The following is an 18,379-nucleotide window of genomic DNA, read 5'->3' as shown; positions in this document are numbered from 1 at the left end:
TCTCTTATAAAAATTAAAAACATTTAAAAAAAGCATGAAGTGAGCATATTGACAAAGAAAGGGGGAAATATTATTTTAATCAGTCAGCCAGACATAACTAATTACTTTTTTTTCCTCTTTTTTTTTTTTTTTTTCCTACAGAGACAGAGAGAGAGAGTCAGAGAGAGGGATAGATAGGGACAGACAGGAACGCAGAGAGATGAGAAGCATCAATCCTTAGTTTTTCGTTGGGACACCTTAGTTGTTCATTGATTGCTTTCTCACATGTGCCTTGACCGTGGGGCTACAGCAGACTGAGTAACCCCTTGCTTCAGCCAGCGACCTTGGGTCCAAGCTGGTGAGCTTCTGCTCAAACCAGATTAGTCGGCGCTCAAGCTGGCGACCTCGGGGTCTCGAACCTGGATCCTCCGCATCCCAGTCCAACACTCTATCCATTGCGCCACTGCCTGGTCAGGCACTAATTACTTTTAAGGAGTAGTAAGAGATAAAGTAAAGGATGAATACGATGAGATAAAATGCCTTGAGCACAAAGCAAAGATGTATAGAGTAGCAGGCAATATTAAGTGGACTGTTGAACATAGCAGTGTTTTAAGAAATTAATTTTGCAGTAGTATGCAAGATACATTAGAGAGTGAAATGACACTTCCCTCTCCTCTCACCTGTCAGATTCCTAATCAACACCCTTCTCACTCTACTAACCATCCAACTTTATCTTCCAACATAGATGTACCGCTTCATCTGTCAAGGCAGAGTCTACATTATGTTGCTCCGTCTTTGATATGCTGTTTGTATCTCAGTTTCTGTGGTTTTAAAATCCTACTCATCCTTCAAGGTTTAGCACAGGCACTACTACCTTTTGAAAGATTTCAGTTACTCTAACTAACTTTGTAGCTCTCAACAAGGACAGCGGTAACACCAACACCCACCTCCCCTCCTCTGCATCCTTTATAAGGAGTGCTGGAAGTTGGGGTGGAGTTTTAGTTGTTGTAATGACCAGAGTGCTATTGCACTGAGTGGGGAGGGGCCAAAGATAATAAACATCTTGTAATGCATGGCACAGACCCACACAATGAAGAACTGCCACTGCAGTAATTCATAATAATCTTGTTATTGTTGTTTCTATTCAAACTAGTATTTACCAAGCATTTATATGTACAAAACACCCCACAAAATAGAAAAATGAATCCCAAACAGATCTTTTTTTTAAAAGAGGCTTTAAACTTACACTCTGGCAGAGAAAAGAATAATTAAATGAATATTACAAATGACTATATTTTGATAAATAAATATAGCTTTTAATTGGATTCAATCTATCAATATGACATCATTTATCAGTGATTCTACGTACAATGTGCTAGCTCCAAAAGCTAGAAATGACTTTGTTTTGTTGTCTGTTGAAGCCTGAACTCAAGAGCGGAACTTTATTAAAGGCCACAGAGATGCCAGACATTTCTCAAGATAGTACAGAGAAGAAATCCAAAAACTTAAGGAGATGTGAATGTTAAAATATTAAACTATGAGCCCACTCCCAAGAGGGCCCAAAGACCCTTTACTCAAAGATATTAAGATATACATTAAATATAGATCTCTTTAATGTAGTAGCTGTTCTGAATAGTCTAGAGATGCAGGTGGACTCTAGGAGTCATTGAAATAGACTCCCTGATTTTAAAGGGATCTCAACCAGGATCTCAGGTTGGAAAAAGCCAAGTAACAGCATTTAACCAGTGCTGTCATGATCATGAGTTCAGTTACATATACATATGTTAAAAACCCAAACTTTTGTATCAGTGGACTTACATTACATCCTTTTTAACTGAGACCTTTGCCAATCCTGGTCCACTCATTCTCCCCAGTAACCAATGTTGAGAGGCTGGTTATAAAGCCTCTCACATCTTTCTTCATGTTTATAAAATCACATACAACTTACATGTACATATATAGGAGTTTTGTTATTGTTTTATAAATGAACATCATGTTGTATTAAACTTTCTGGCATTTTGTTTTTTTCAAATATATTAATAATATATATGCATAAATGAATAATGATCTTTTTTTTTTTTTAATTTTTTTTTGGTATTTTTCTGAAGCTGGAAATGGGGAGAAACAGTCAGACAGACTCCCGCATGCGCCCGACCGGGATCCACCCGGCACGCCCACCAGGGGCGACGCTCTGTCGGGACCAGAGCCACTCCAGTGCCTGGGGCAGAGGCCAAGGAGCCATCCCCAGCGCCCGGGCCATCTTTGCTCCAATGGAGCCTCAACTGCGGGAGGGGAAGAGAGAGACAGAGAGGAAGGAGAGGGGGAGGGGTGGAGAAGCAGATGGGCACTTCTCCTGTGTGCCCTGGCCAGGAATCGAACCCGGGACTTCTGCACACCAGGCCGACGCTCTACCACTGAGCCAACCAGCCAGGGCCAATAATGATCTTCTAAATAGCTGCATATATCATAATTGTAAAATACAACTTATTAAGCTATCTACTTGCTAATGGGCATTTGAGTTAATCTCCAGTTTACATTTTATGTTATTAAAATAATGCTGAAATAAATATACATGTGAGGCTTTTAAGTCTATGGAATTTATTCCCAGGAATGGGACTGCTTGGTTGAAGGTGTGTGTGTTTTATATTTAAACACATAACTACCTTTCTAAAATTCACATTTCCAAAACTAAAATGAGTCTACCCTTTTAATCTATTTCCTTAGGCCCAATAGTCAACAATGAGTATTTTAATTATTTTAACTCCGGATGACTGCTGGGCTTGAGCATATTTTCATAGGCTCAGTGGCCATTTTGACTACCAGTTTTCTGAACTACATCTTTGACTATTTTTCTCCTGGGCTGTTTGTCTTTTCCTTATCACTATCTAGAAGCTCCTTCTACATTACAGATATTAACTCTGTCTTGTTTTGCAAATAATTTTTTCTAATCTATTTTCCAAGTGGATATCAACTAGTGCCTACACCTTTAAAAACACTTTTAAATTGAAGTTTGACATTCAATAGAAAAGTGTACAAATCATAAGTGGAGAGCTCAATAAATTTGCACAATATGGACCCTACCCAGGTTAAGAAAGTCACTCAAGAGGTCTTCATCATACTCTGTCTCAAAAGGTAACCACTATCTTTTTTTATATAAATTTTTATTAATTTTAATGGGGTGACATCAATAAATCAGGGTATATATGTTCAAAGAAAACATCTCCATTTTGTCATTCAATTATGTTGCATACTCATCACCCAGTCAGATTGTCCTCCGTCACCTTCTATCTGGTTTTCTTTGTGCCTCACCCCCCCACCCCCCGTAACCACCACACTCTTGTCCATGTCTCTTAATCTCGTTTTTATGTCCCACCTATGTATGGAATCATGCAGTTCTTAGTTTTTTCTGATTTACTTATTTCACTCTGTATAATGTTATCAAGAGGTAACCACTATCTTTAGCATAAATTAATTTTATCAGCTTTTGAATTTCATATAAATGTATTTTTTAACCATCGTTTTAAAATTATTCTGTGTTGTTGTCTGTAGTACCTGATAGTTGGTTCTTATGGCCATATAGTATTCCACTGTATAAATATATGACCAGCAAAATCCATTCTATTGCTGATCGACATTTCAGTTGTTTCTAGTTTTAGATTTGCAAATAATGCTATGAAGATTCTTGTACATGTCTGGTAAACATGTATACATGTACACACGTACATGCATTCCAGTTAAGTATCTATATCCAGAAACAAAACTGCTAGTTCATAAGGTATGCATATGTTCATGTCATTGCTCTTATCCATTTACACTTCTACAAGCTGCATATGAGAATTCGAGTCATTCCACATGCAGCCAGCACTAGTATTGTCTTTCACTTTAGTCATCCTGACCAGTGTTTAGTAGCATCCCATTTGGTTTTACTTCACATTTCTCTGATTACTAATGTGGTTGCTAATGTGGTTGAGTAACTTTTCACTGATAACAGTAGTTTGTTATAGTCTCCATGTTAGAAGGGGGTTTACAGAAATATTTCCTAGCTTAACTAAATTCTTGGGCTAAATACTTTATGGAAAATATTCATTCAGTAAGCTTAAACATTAATGCTTTACATGGCACAGAATTCAGCATTTATTTAAATAACAGTTTCTTTTGTTCCATCAACTTTTGTCAAACAATATAAAATTGTTTTGCTCAAAAATTTATTCACCCTGGCCGGTTGGCTCAGCGGTAGAGCGTCGGCCTGGTGTGCGGGGGACCCGGGTTCGATTCCCGGCCAGGGCACATAGGAGAAGCACCCATTTGCTTCTCCACCCCCCCCTCCTTCCTCTCTATCTCTCTCTTCCCCTCCCGCAGCCAAGGCTCCATTGGAGCAAAGATGGCCCGGGTGCTAGGGATGGCTCCTTGGCCTCTGCCCCAGGCGCTAGAGTGGCTCTGGTCACGGCAGAGCGACGCCCCGGAGGGGCAGAGCATCGCCCCCTGGTGGGCGTGCCGGGTGGATCCCGGTCGGGCGCATGCGGGAGTCTGTCTGACTGTCTCTCCCTGTTTCCAGCTTCAGAAAAATACAAAAAAAAAAAAAATTTATTCAGCTCTGATGAGAAAAACTTAGGGTAATTATTTATAAAAGATCAAAACATAAAATCATAATATTGTCAAAATGATCTTCACCGACTACTCTACATAAAGTAGACATCTCATTCATTCTCTATTCTCTGACACTCTTAATTGTTTTCATAGCACTATCACCACCTGGCGTATTGAATGTTTATTCACTTATTTATTTTTCTTATTCTTACTATTGTCACTGCAGCCCAACACCTGACAGGCAGGAGATGTAAATATTTCTCTAATAAAGCAAATGGGTTCAACAATTGTAAGAATGATAATAAACAGTATACTTATATTGTACATTTTAAAATTTATATAATAAAATTAAGAACCTAATAGTAACAAAGATATTAGAGAAACATACCTCTGGTGACAAAATCTTTTCAGTATGTTTTTCAGCTTAAGGAGAATATAGTGTCTAAAAATTTCTTTTTTCTATTTTATTCTTTAGACATAAATTTTTTATGACTTTGAAAATGAATGACTAAATAGCAGATGTCTTTTCAGACTAACACAATACTTTCTTGAAACTGATTAGCAAATTATATTCTGTACTTATCTTGTAATAATGCTGCTTTATTTAAACGAGATACAAAAACTCACAAAATACCTAAGTGTCAATAATGAATATATTTTTCAAAATGTAGTTAAGGAATCCACATGTGATTTCTTTTTTATTTTTTTTGACAGAGACAGGGAGTGGGACAAATAGGACAGACAGAAAAGGAGAGAGATGAGAAGCATCAATTCTTCACTGCAGCACCTTAGTTGCTCAATGATTGCTTTCTCATATGTGCCTTCACTGGGGGGCTACAGCAGAGCGAGTGACCTCTTGCTCAAATCAGTGACCTTGGGCTTCAAGCCAGCAACCTTGGGCTCAAGCCAGCGACCATGGGGTCATGTCTATGATCCCATGCTCAAGCCAGTGACCCTGCGTTCAAGCCAGCGACCTTGGGGTTTTGAACCTGGGCCTTGCGCACCCCAGTCCAATGCTCTATCCACTGCGCGTCCCCTGGTCAGGTGGAATCCACATGCAATTTCTGCTTCAAATCTGCTCAAATGTTGGTCAGTGAATTTATCATTATATTTTTACCTAAAAAGTTTATTAGAGTTAGTTTTATAAATTGTTTACATCTGAAATGAATTAAATTAGAATTGTTGACATTTTATGTGTTGCTCAACATGTTACCTAAAATGGGGTAAAAACAAAGCAAAAGCATTAAAAGCAAAAATTCAATGAAACTAAGAAAAATATTCACTAGGCTTTATTAATTTGAAATTAATTAATTATGTAGAGCAAAGTCAATTAATTCTCAAAAAGAATCTTGATTAGTATCCCATATGATGAAAAAAGAAAAAGGTAGAGATAAAATTTTAAACTGTTTTAAGAATTTCTAAGTAATACATCATAAACAGGGGGCACTAAAAGGAATCCTCTGACTTATAATACATAAAGTGCTTGATTTAAGCAGGTAAATTAAAATAATAAACCATCATTATCAAATGGTATCTATGTTGTATATACAACAGGACCAAATCTATGCTTATGAGTTGACTGATTATTTCCTACTTTCCTGCTCACAACATAGATAGGAGGTGATCTAGAAAGATTCTATTCTGTAAGTTTACATAATGAAATAGCTGATTCCACCTTGAAAGTTTTTTTTTAAGTGTAAGAGAGACAGAGAGAGGCAGAGAAAGACAGACTGGAAGGGAGAGAGATGAGAAGTATCAACTTGTAAGTGTATCACTTCAGTTATTCCTGATTGCTTTCTCATATGTGCCTTGACTGGAGGACTACAGCTGAGCTAGTGACCCCTTGCTCAAGCCAGCAACCTTAGGCTTAGCCAGCAACCATGGGACCATGTTGATGATCCCACACTCAAGCCAGCAACCCCGAGCCCAAGCCAGATGAGTCCATGCTCAAGCAGGCAACTTTAGGGTTTTGAACCTGGAACCTCAGTGTTCCAGGTTGATACTCTATCCATAGCACCACCACTGATCAGGCAGAAGTGGTTTCTTTTTTTTTTATAATATTTATAAATTATAATATATCTCTTTAAGATTCTACTGAAAGCTGTAGATATTAATTTGTGAACTTAACAGATGACACTATTCAGTATTACAATAGTAACACTGAAATGTCATTAAGGTAGATGCAGGTAAGCTCACTTCAACAGCGTGGCTTCACTCAATTTAAATCTCAGCTATTCAGTTAACTGGTTTATATCGGTATATTATGCAAACCTCTCTTCACATAGAGGTTTAAAGACAACAGTATTTGTTTTGTTTTCTAAGTAATCAGTTTTAATAAATCTATTCTTACAGTTTAAAAGTAAGTAATAAATATTACATAAATACATCAAGAATTAATTTTACTGTACTAACCCAGTAGCATTTCACATTCCAAGTTTCCTGTCAACTATAAAAAGAATGAGTTACAACACATGATTTAGAATAATCCTTTAAAATTTGGTAATCCTGGGATATTAAAAAAAAATTAAATTAAATATTTTATCAGAATATCTTATTTTTCAAAATTAAAAACATATAATTTCATTAAAATTTAAATTGTACTAACATTTAAGAATGTATAACAGAAAATATCAGTTTATTTACCCAGATTAGAAAAGATCTGAAGTTTAATTTTAATTCTAGAAATATATATTTTTTACATCTTCTCCAACTTCATAAAAATCAAACATAATAAATGCAAAAGTATCCTGTATTTATGTAAACTCAATAAATATTTGTGCTATAGACATAAAGAACCCAAAGATGAGAAAATAGACAGTAAAATCCAACAGAACAGGGATCATTACATCTCTAACAAGTTGTGTAGTGTACTGCATTCAAATAGTTACTTAAAGAATAAACGAATAGGCCCTGGCCGGTTGGCTCAGTGGTAGAGCGTCGGCCTGGCGTGCGGAAGTCCCGGGTTCGATTCCCGGCCAGGGTACACAGGAGAGGCGCCCATCTGCTTCTCCCCCCTCCCCCCTCTCCTTCCTCTCTGTCTCTCTCTTCTCCTCCTGCAGCCGAGGCTCCATTGGAGCAAAGATGGCCCAGGTGCTGGGGATGGCTCCTTGGCCTCTGCCCCAGGCAGAGCGACGCCCCGGAGGGGCAGAGCATCGCCCCCTGGTGGGCAGAGCGTCACCCCCTGGTGGGCGTGCCGGGTGGATCCCGGTGGGGCGCATGCGGGAGTCTGTCTGATTGTCTCCCCCCGTTTCTAGCTTCAGAAAAATACAAAAAAAAAAAAAAAAAAAAAAAAAAAAGAATAAACGAATACATTAATGGCACCGACACTGATTTGGAAGATGTTAAAATCTAACAAAAGAGGATCTTGAATGAAATCCTTACTAAATTATCAAGGAGCAAATATGTTCTTTATTTGGGAGAGAATGAGGATCTAGAAGGATGGCTCAAAATTTTTTTTTTATTTTTTTGGCAACAAAAAATGAATGAAGAATGAATTTGTAAGGGAAGACACCAGTAGGGAAGCCAGTTAGAAAACTCTTCAAGGTGACAGGTTTAACCTTGGCTGGAAGCAACAAGATTTAAAATTGAAATGGATGTTAAAAGATGTTACAGGGACAGATCTTATAGAATGTGTGGCAAATGGACAGAGAGAAGTCAAAGAAGACAGCATTTTCTAACTGGGTGACTGGAAGAAAAATGGTAACTGACCTAAATAAGAAAGTAAGAAGGATATAGTTTCAGGAGAATTGAGCATAACACTGGAAAAGTTAGGTTTTAATTATGTTTCTAGCAACTAAGTAGCTAGAAGTAAGGGTTTAGAACCCTATCTAGCTTGTTGTTAAAATCAATCTATTTAAAAAGTCAGAAATTTAAAGTGTGGATAGATGAATCCTGGGCTCTTAACATTGGTTATTTTTTATTTTTTTTCTACCAGGTACCACAAACACATTGCATCAGAATTTCTTTTTAATGAAAAAAAAAACCCAAAAAACAAAATACACTCTGAAATCAGATGTTAAATAACTCTTTTAAAAATAATTGGGAGAGTGACGTCACGGAAATGGCGCCGTGAGCAGCGCGTCCGACAGATCTCCCCAAAATCACAACAAATTTATCAACTAGAAACAGGAAAATTTATCTTCGGAGCATTACGGAGTTCCACACAAACTGAAAGCAAAAGGACTGTTATCACTTGAATCTGAGAGACGAGGGTGTGGAGGAAGCTACCGCAGAGACGTTCATTCAAGCCGCGAGGAAGTGCGCCTGTGGTAAGTCATCCCGCACTCGGGAGCCACGAGCAGCAGCCGCGAGCAGCCGCCGCCAGCCGCCGCCGGCCACCGCCGCCAGCCGCAAGCCGCCGCCGAGCCGCCGCGAGCAGCGCCCGGGTCGGTTGCAGAGCGAGCACCACCCACACTCCGGAGTGGCGAGCAGCCGCTGGCGCGCGCCCGGTCTGGTTGCAGACCGAGCATTGCAGACCGAGCACCGCTAACGTTCCCAGCGGCCCGCGCACGGGGAGCGGGAGAGGCCCCAGGGCGGTATTCCCTACTTGGGAGATTCTCTCCGCAGGCGGGGCACCTCACCCAGCCATTCAAGCTAACAATCAAGCGTTGGGGGAGGGGCGTGCGCAGGCAGCCTGAAATACCTTCGGGAGCACAGCTGCGACCCAATTACTAAAATTAAATTAACCCGTGAAATCTGCGCACCCTCGGTTCTAATTGATAAGATCTCTCTCAGTTCACCGACCCAAGACAAGATGCGTGATATTTTTTAGTGCCTCTCGCTAAAGGGGCGGGGGCAACTTCTGATTGATAGAGCCTCCATATTCAGGGATAAACGCTAACAAGAAGGACTTGGCAGATAATAAGATCTATACCACACTAGTCGCAAGCAGAGACTAGTGCCTCTTCTTACCAGCCAAAACAGGCTACAAAGTGTGGAAAGCCTGGGTTGAGAGGTCCAACTGAATGCTAGGCGCTGAACAGTCACCTTGACAACAATTGACTCCCACCCCCGCCTGATTACACTGGAGGCCCTGACTGTCAGAGCCCTTCCCAAAGCCTTGCACTGAGTGGGGATAGAGTGGGGATTTCCCAGCTCTTTGAGCCTCTTACTCCCCAGGCAGAAGCAGTGGCAGCCTTATAGCTGGATCACCAGGCTGCTAATTCAGGAAGGGGGGACTAGGAGAGAGAATCCACGAAAGCAAACTCTCTCATCGTTGGACCCTGCAAACGCCAACAAGCCTTGACTACCAGCAAGACTAAAGCCAATTATACGACATTGCCATAGAATCCCATCAACTGCAAATCCCTACCTAAATGTGACACAGGGGCAGAGCCTGGGGTACAGAGTCACCGACCAGGAAGAGGGAGAGAAAAGAAAAAGGAAGAAGTTAACATCTCAAAATCAAGAAAAATCCACAGACTTTACAACTTGTTCCACTAATTTTTTTTTTTTTGTTGTTGTTGTTGTTGTTTGTTTCTTCTATCTTATTGCCTTTATTTCCTCCACCTCGGTCCTTCTATTCTCTGCCCATCTTATGCTTCCCTTTTCTTGAACTACACTACCCATAAGTGTTACATTTTATTTCTCTTCCTCATCCTCACCCTCCTTTGGGGTTATACTCCAGGACACTTAACTCTCACTCTCTCCTCTTTTGTTTTTTTTTTTTGTTTTTTTTTGCTTTATTTTGTTTTTTTCTCTTCCTTTTTTATTTCTTCCTTCGTTTTTCTCTTTTTCTTATTTTTTCCTTTCTATTCGTTTTTTCTTTTCTCGTTTTACTTTCCTCCCATTTAATCCTCAATCACGAACAAATTAGTTAATTTGGGACACAAGGTTTTTTTTGGCTTTATTTTTCTTTTTCGCTTTTGTTTTTGTTTTTTTCTTGTTAGTTTATTTTCGTGGCATTTTGGGTCCTCCCAACCCAAGGTCTCTATTGTATTTGGTCTTTGCTCCACTTAATACAACATATTTTTACTTATTATTTTTATTTTTTCTTCTTTATTATTCTTTTTTTTGTCCTTTTTTCTGGTTCCCTCTTATCCCTCTCATTATATCTCTTAGTTGACCATCACCCGCAGGCAGATCAACTTATGCTTGTCTAAGATTTTCTTCCTTTTTTTTTTTTTTTTTTTGCATTTAGTAGGTCCCTACTCCCCTTTTTTTGTTTTTTTGCCCCTTGAACTCTTCACCGCAAACCAGGCCCTCCATTATAGGCACGATATTTCCCTGAGGAGGGGAGAGGAGGGAAGGAGAAGAAAGAAAAAAAAGGGGGAAATAATAAAATTATTACTGCTTTTTTTTGTGGGGTGTTTTACCCTTTGGTTTTTTTTTTTGTTTTTTTTTTACTTTTTACTCTTTATTAATTCTAATTAGTGCTATCAACAAGATCACCCTCAGATGCCAATAAGAAAGAGGAAATCGAATATTATGGATACAAAAGAAAGAGAGGTAACACAAATAGATGTGGAAAAATCTATGGAGAAAAGACTTAACATATTGGAAGCCTTGGAGCTAAATGACAGAGAATTTAAAATAGAAATCTTAAAAATACTCAGAGATATACAAGAAAACACAGAAAGGCAATATAGGGAGATCAGAAAACAACTCAATGAACACAAAGAATATATTACCAAGGAAATTGAAACTATAAAAACAAATCAAACAGAAATGAAAAACTCAATTCACGAGCTGAAAAACGAGGTAACAAGCTTAGCTAGCAGAACAACCCAGATTGAAGATAGGATTAGTGAAATAGAAGACAAACAACTTGAGGCACAACAGAGAGAAGAAGAAAGAGACTCAAAAATAATAAAAAACGAGAAAGCCCTACAGGAATTATCTGACTCCATCAGAAAGAATAACATAAGAATAATAGGTATATCAGAGGGAGAAGAGAAAGAAAATGGAATGGAGAATATACTCAAACAAATAATAGACGAGAACTTCCCAAGCCTGTGGAAAGAACTAAAGCCTCAAATTCAAGAAGCAAACAGAACACCGAGTTTTCTTAACCCCAACAAACCCACTCCAAGGCACATCATAATAAAGATGACACAAACCAATGACAAAGAAAAAATTCTCAAGGCAGCCAGGGAAAAGAAGAGTACAACATATAAAGGAAGGCCTATTAGATTATCATCAGATTTCTCAGCAGAAACTCTACAAGCTAGAAGAGAGTGGACCCCAATATTTAAAGCCCTGAAAGAGAGGAACTTTCAGCCAAGAATACTATACCCATCAAAGCTATCCTTCAAGTATGAAGGAGATATAAAAACATTCACAAATACAGAAAAGATGAGAGAATTTATCACGAGAAAGCCCCCACTCCAGGAAATACTAAAGGGGGTTTTCCAACCAGATTCAAAGAACAAAAGAAAACAACACCACAAGTAACAGCTCCACCAAGAACACAATAAAACCAAACTTAAACTGTGACAACAAAGGAAAAAAAAAAGGGGGGAGAGAATGGAGATTAACAGTAGCAAAGGACGATGAAGTGCAGAAATACTTATAAGATAGGGTACTACAATGAATATGGTAGGTACCCTTTTCATTACTTAATGGTAACCACCCTAGAAAAAACCACCACAAAAACACATGACTTAAAAAAGGTAGCAACAGAGGAAAGAAGTATGGAACACAAACAAACAGAAACAAATGATAGAAAAACAAAAGAGAAGAATCAAACTAGATACAAAACTAACAGAAAGCAATTTATAAAATGGCAGTAGGGAACCCACAAGTGTCAATAATTACACTAAATGTAAATGGATTAAACTTACCAATAAAAAGACACAGAGTAGCAGAATGGATTAAAAAAGAAAATCCAACTATATGCTGCCTACAAGAAACACATCTAAGCAACAAGGTTAAAAACAAATTCAAAGTGAAAGGCTGGAAAACAATACTCCAAGCAAACAACACCCAAAAAAAAGCAGGTGTAGCAATACTCATATCTGATAATGCTGACTACAAGACAGAAAAAGTACTCAGAGACAAAAATGGTCACTTCATAATGATTAAGGGGACACTGAATCAAGAAGACATAACAATCCTTAATATATATGCACCAAACCAAGGAGCACCAAAATATATAAGACAGCTACTTATTGACCTTAAAACAAAAACTAACAAAAATACAATCATACTTGGAGACCTCAATACTCCGCTGACAGCTCTAGATCGGTCATCCAAACAGAGAATCAATAAAGAGATAGTGGCCTTAAACGAAATACTAGAACACCTGGATATGATAGACATCTACAGGACACTTCATCCCAAAGCGACAGAGTATACATTTTTCTCTAGTGTACATGGAACATTCTCAAGAATTGACCATATGTTGGGCCACAAAGACAATATCAGCAAATTTAGAAAAATTGAAATTGTACCAAGCATATTTTCTGATCATAAAGCCTTGAAACTAGAATTCAACTGCAAAAAAGAGGGGGAAAAACCCACAAAAATGTGGAAACTAAACAACATACTTCTAAAAAATGAATGGGTCAAAGAAGAAATAAGCGCAGAGATCAAAAGATACATACAGACAAATGAAAATGAAAATACGACATATCAGAATCTCTGGGATGCAGCAAAAGCAGTAATAAGAGGAAAGTTCATATCACTTCAGGCCTATATGAACAAACAAGAGAGAGCCGAAATAAACCACTTAACTTCACACCTTAAGGAATTAGAAAAAGAAGAACAAAGACAACCCAAAACCAGCCGAAGAAAGGAGATAATAAAAATCAGAGCAGAAATAAATGAAATAGAGAACAGAAAAACTATAGAAAAAAATCAATAAAACAAGGAGCTGGTTCTTTGAAAAGATCAACAAAATTGACAAACCCTTGGCAAGACTCACCAAGGAAAAAAGGCACAGGACTCAAATAAATAAAATCCAAAATGAAAGAGGAGAGATCACCACAGACATCATAGATATACAAAGAATTATTGTAGAATACTATGAAAAATTATATGCCACCAAATACAACAATCTAGAAGAAATGGATAAATTCCTAGAACAATACAACCTTCCTAGACTGAGTCATGAAGAAGCAGAAAGCCTAAACAGACCAATCAGCAGGGAGGAAATAGAAAAAACTATTAAAAACCTCCCCAAAAATAAAAGTCCAGGCCCAGACGGTTATACTAGTGAATTCTATCAAACATTCAAAGAAGACTTGGTTCCTATTCTACTCAAAGTCTTCCAAAAAATTGAAGAAGAAGCAATACTTCCAAACACATTTTATGAGGCCAACATAACCCTCATACCAAAACCTGGCAAGGATGGCACAAAGAAAGAAAACTACAGACCAATATCTCTAATGAATACAGATGCTAAAATTCTAAACAAAATACTGGCAAACCGAATACAACAACATATCAAAAAAATAATACATCATGATCAAGTGGGATTCATCCCAGAATCTCAAGGATGGTTCAACATACGCAAAACGGTTAACGTAATACACCATATCAACAAAACAAAGAACAAAAACCACATGATCTTATCAATAGATGCAGAAAAGGCTTTTGATAAAATACAACACAATTTTATGTTTAAGACTCTCAACAAAATGGGTATAGAAGGAAAATATCTCAACATGATAAAGGCCATATATGATAAACCATCAGCCAATATCATTTTAAACGGCATAAAACTGAGGACTTTCTACCTTAAATCAGGAACAAGACAGGGTTGTCCACTCTCTCCACTCTTATTTAACGTGGTGCTAGAAGTTCTGGCCAGAGCAATCAGACAAGACAAAGAAATAAAAGGCATCCATATTGGAAAAGAAGAAGTAAAGGTATCACTTTTTGCTGATGATATGATCCTATACATCGAAAACCCGAAGGACTCCACAAAAAGATTATTAGAAACAATAAACCAATACAGTAAGGTCGCAGGATACAAAATTAACATACAGAAGTCCATAGCCTTTCTCTATGCCAACAATGAAATATTAGAAAACGAACTCAAAAAAATAATCCCCTTCACGATTGCAACAAAAAAAATAAAATACCTAGGAATAAACATAACAAAGAATGTAAAGGACCTATATAATGAAAATTACAAAGCATTGTTAAGGGAAATCGAAAAAGATACAATGAGATGGAAAAATATTCCTTGTTCTTGGATAGGAAGAATAAATATAATCAAAATGGCCATATTACCCAAAGCAATATACAAATTTAACGCAATTCCCATCAAAATCCCTATGAGATTTTTTAAAGAAATGGAACAAAAAATCATCAGATTTATATGGAACTATAAAAAACCCCGAATAGCCAAAACAATCCTAAGGAAAAAGAATGAAGCTGGGGGCATTACAATACCTGACTTTAAACTATATTATAGGGCCACAATAATCAAAACAGCATGGTATTGGCAGAAAAATAGACACTCAGACCAATGGAACAGAATAGAAAGCCCAGAAATAAAACCACATATATATGGTCAAATAATCTTTGATAAAGGGGCCAACAACACACAATGGAGAAAAGAAAGCCTCTTCAACAAATGGTGTTGGGAAAACTGGAAAGCCACATGCAAAAGAATGAAACTCGACTACAGCCTGTCCCCGTGTACTAAAATTAATTCAAAATGGATCAAAGACCTAAATATAAGACCTGAAACAATAAAGTACATAGAAGAAGACATAGGTACTAAACTCATGGACCTGGGTTTTAAAGAACATTTTTTGAACTTGACTCCAATGGCAAGAGAAGTGAAGGCAAAGATAAATGAATGGGACTACATCAGAATAAAAAGTTTTTGCTCAGCAAGAGAAACTGATATAAAAGTAAACAGACAGCCAACTAAATGGGAAATGATATTTTCAAACAACAGCTCAGATAAGGGCCTAATTTCCAAAATTTACAAAGAACTCATAAAAAAAAAATAATTGGGATATATTTGATTTAATCAAAAAAGTGAAAATTAAAAATAAGTATTGAATTTAAATTCACCTATAACAAGGTAAGAGATTTAGCTTTGTAAGCTACATTGGAAATTTAAAAATCAGCAGCCAAAAACTCTGATATACAATGAAAATGGAAGTTTCATGGTAGAAGGCACCAATATAGACATTCTATTTCTTTGTGTACCCTAAAAGCACTGTGATATATACTTACATAAGATCAAGGTGAAAAAGTGGGGTATTCTTTAACCTTTAAACTAAATTGTGTCTCCTTGCTATGGGAGCATATAGCACCCCAAACTACTTGCTCAGATAACTCAATAATCTGATTGAAATTACTTACTTAATGTCTGCCTTTTCCCCTAGACTAGAAACTCATGAAGGTTACAGAAAGGACTATGGTTTTCAAGACACTTAGAATACAAGAACTGACATTCAATTTAAAAATTACAATACACCATGGTAAAGGTATACAGGTGCATGAATAGGATGCTAAGACTGCTGCAGAGGTCAAAGATATATTTCCAGTCAAATTGGGACTCAGGGTATATATAGTAAAAGCCCCGTTGTCAGATGAAACCTATAGCTGGTTCATTAAAGGGGAAAGTCAGTATAGGTATTCCCCAGTTTTTGAAAGTTCATTTCACATCACTTTTGCTTTTATGAAAACTTACATTAGAACATATTTCCACCAAGTGAAAGAAATTCAAAGAGGATTTTCACTTTTACAAAGAAAGGCAAAAAGCAAAAATAGCATTCAGCATGTGTGTGGCTGCAAACCAGTTACACAGGGAGTGGCCCCCCAGCGGGGCTGTGGTCCCGCCCAGCTCCAGCCTGAGAACTACACTCAGCATCTCAGCATCCAGCAACCAGAGCTGTGAACTGTGTGTCTGGGAGCATCTGGGCTTTATCTCGGTTTATTTTGTGCATCCCTGTTTTCACTACATGTTAGCGTTATTTCAGGTTTTATATGTGTTTTGGCATGATTTGGTAAGATTTTTGGGTCTAGGAACATTAAAAATTTTTCACATACAAATGAGTGGTAATTGCTTCTTTGCCTAATGTCAGAGATTTTCAACATTTTTCATCTCAAGACACATAAACTCATTACTAAAATTCTGCAGCACACCGAAAAGAAATATTTTTTTGCCAATCTGACAAAGAAAAATAGGTATAATTTTGATTCATTCATGCTAGATGGCTATTGTTGTGTTGGCTGTTGTCAGTTTTTTATTTGACAATCTAAGGAATAAGAGGTCAATGCCCCTGACTAAATAGTCAGGTATTGCATGTTTTAAAAATTCTTGTGGCACACCAGTTGAAAATCACTGCCTTATACCATTTCAGCTTAGAAAGGTTTCACAGGATATGCTCTACTTTTGGATAGTGGGGGAATCCTGTACTTGAAAAATTAATTTACATATCATTAAAGATGTTACTTTATAATTTAAACACATAAGAGTACATTTATTCACAAATTTTTTCATATAGGGCTAATGCTATATATTTGATATGGGCCTCCCACTGAATTTGGGTTCTCTTTCTTGTATTAGCCATGCCCACAATGATTCATCATCTATGATTTCCACTTATGGTTTCTATAAACGAAGAAAGAATTTAAAAGCACTTCTGAAAGAATATGAATACAGAATCCATTAGAGTAGGAGTCTAGCCACTATGAGATAAAAATGCTTGTGCCAGATGTAAATTAATGTTCTGTTTACTTCAAGGAGAAAGTCTTACTGTGAAAAAAAATGTCAGAACTGAACTAAACAGTGTGCTTAGTGATGTAGTTCATTTCCACTCTGGTGTGAGCTCCTCATTTCCCTGAGAACCACTAATATTCTAAAGATCAGTTAGTTGGTCCATGAACACTTTAACATGTACTGTTTTAGACATTGATAAGTCCCCCACCCCCATCTCTTAAGAGTTATCCAATTTGATAGCAAATTTGTTAATAAGTCATTTATAATGGGATGTCCCAAAGCATTCAACTTAACTTTCAAAGAAAGAATGATCTTTTCTTTATACTCACTAATTTACATGTTTATTAATGTTTTATTATTATAATAAGAAGCATAAATGTCCAAAATAGGTTTCTGAGTAAAACACAACTTACTCCTAGTAAGAACCCAATTCAACAGGCAAGCACAGAAGTGCGGGTCTACTACAGAGCAGCCTACTCAGCTATGAGTATTCAGCTGGCCCTTGGGATCAGGAAGTACAATTTACAGAGGAAAGAGAAACATTAGGTTAAAGCTATGAGTCTCTTCAGAGGTAGCTAGTGGAGGATGCTTCTGCTTATTTTCCCACGTTATCATTTATTAATGGTAGCCAAAGTGATATAGCAGAAAAAACCCAATAGCTAAATCACCCACCAGCTCACATATAATCTGGGCTAATTACTTTACTTTCTGATCTTTAGTTTACTCTTCAGTGAGTAGCATGTGCAAGCACTGAGTAAAGATCAGGATTTGTAACAGCAGCTACTGTTTCCTAAGTGCCTAACTGTGCAAAGTAGTATGTAAAATACTTTACATTGAGATATTCAGTTGTCACAAAAACTCTGGCAAACAGGGCTAACTCTCTCCCCCTTACAGATAAGACACTGAAGCGAGGTTACATATATCCAGTCAGTAGCAGCATTCATTTTGAAGCAGAACTGATTCTAAAGACCAGATACTTTCAAGTACACCTCGCTGCTTCTTTCTTTCCAAGTATTGTCATTTGCAACTCACAACCACCTCGTGAGGAGGTAGAGTAGGTATTTACCCCCATTGTCCAAATAAGCAAGCACATTCAGAGGACAGTTGACTTGCACAAGGTTAGATATCTAGGACAGAGTAGTAGAGCAAACTTAAATTCTTTACCAGTAAGATCTGACCAAGCTT

General features: G+C 37.4%; 1 protein-coding gene across 7 annotated transcripts in view; it reads right to left on the bottom strand.

The window, feature by feature from the left end:
• KLHL5 (kelch like family member 5) overlaps positions 1–18,379 on the bottom strand; it is a 90,519-nt gene that overhangs the window by 56,332 nt on the left and 15,808 nt on the right. The gene's annotated exons all lie outside the window — the stretch shown is intronic.

Source organism: Saccopteryx leptura, chromosome 5 (assembly GCF_036850995.1).
Source record: "Saccopteryx leptura isolate mSacLep1 chromosome 5, mSacLep1_pri_phased_curated, whole genome shotgun sequence".
Lineage (NCBI taxonomy): Eukaryota > Metazoa > Chordata > Mammalia > Chiroptera > Emballonuridae > Saccopteryx > Saccopteryx leptura.
This window is presented reverse-complemented; position numbering and strand designations above follow the sequence as displayed.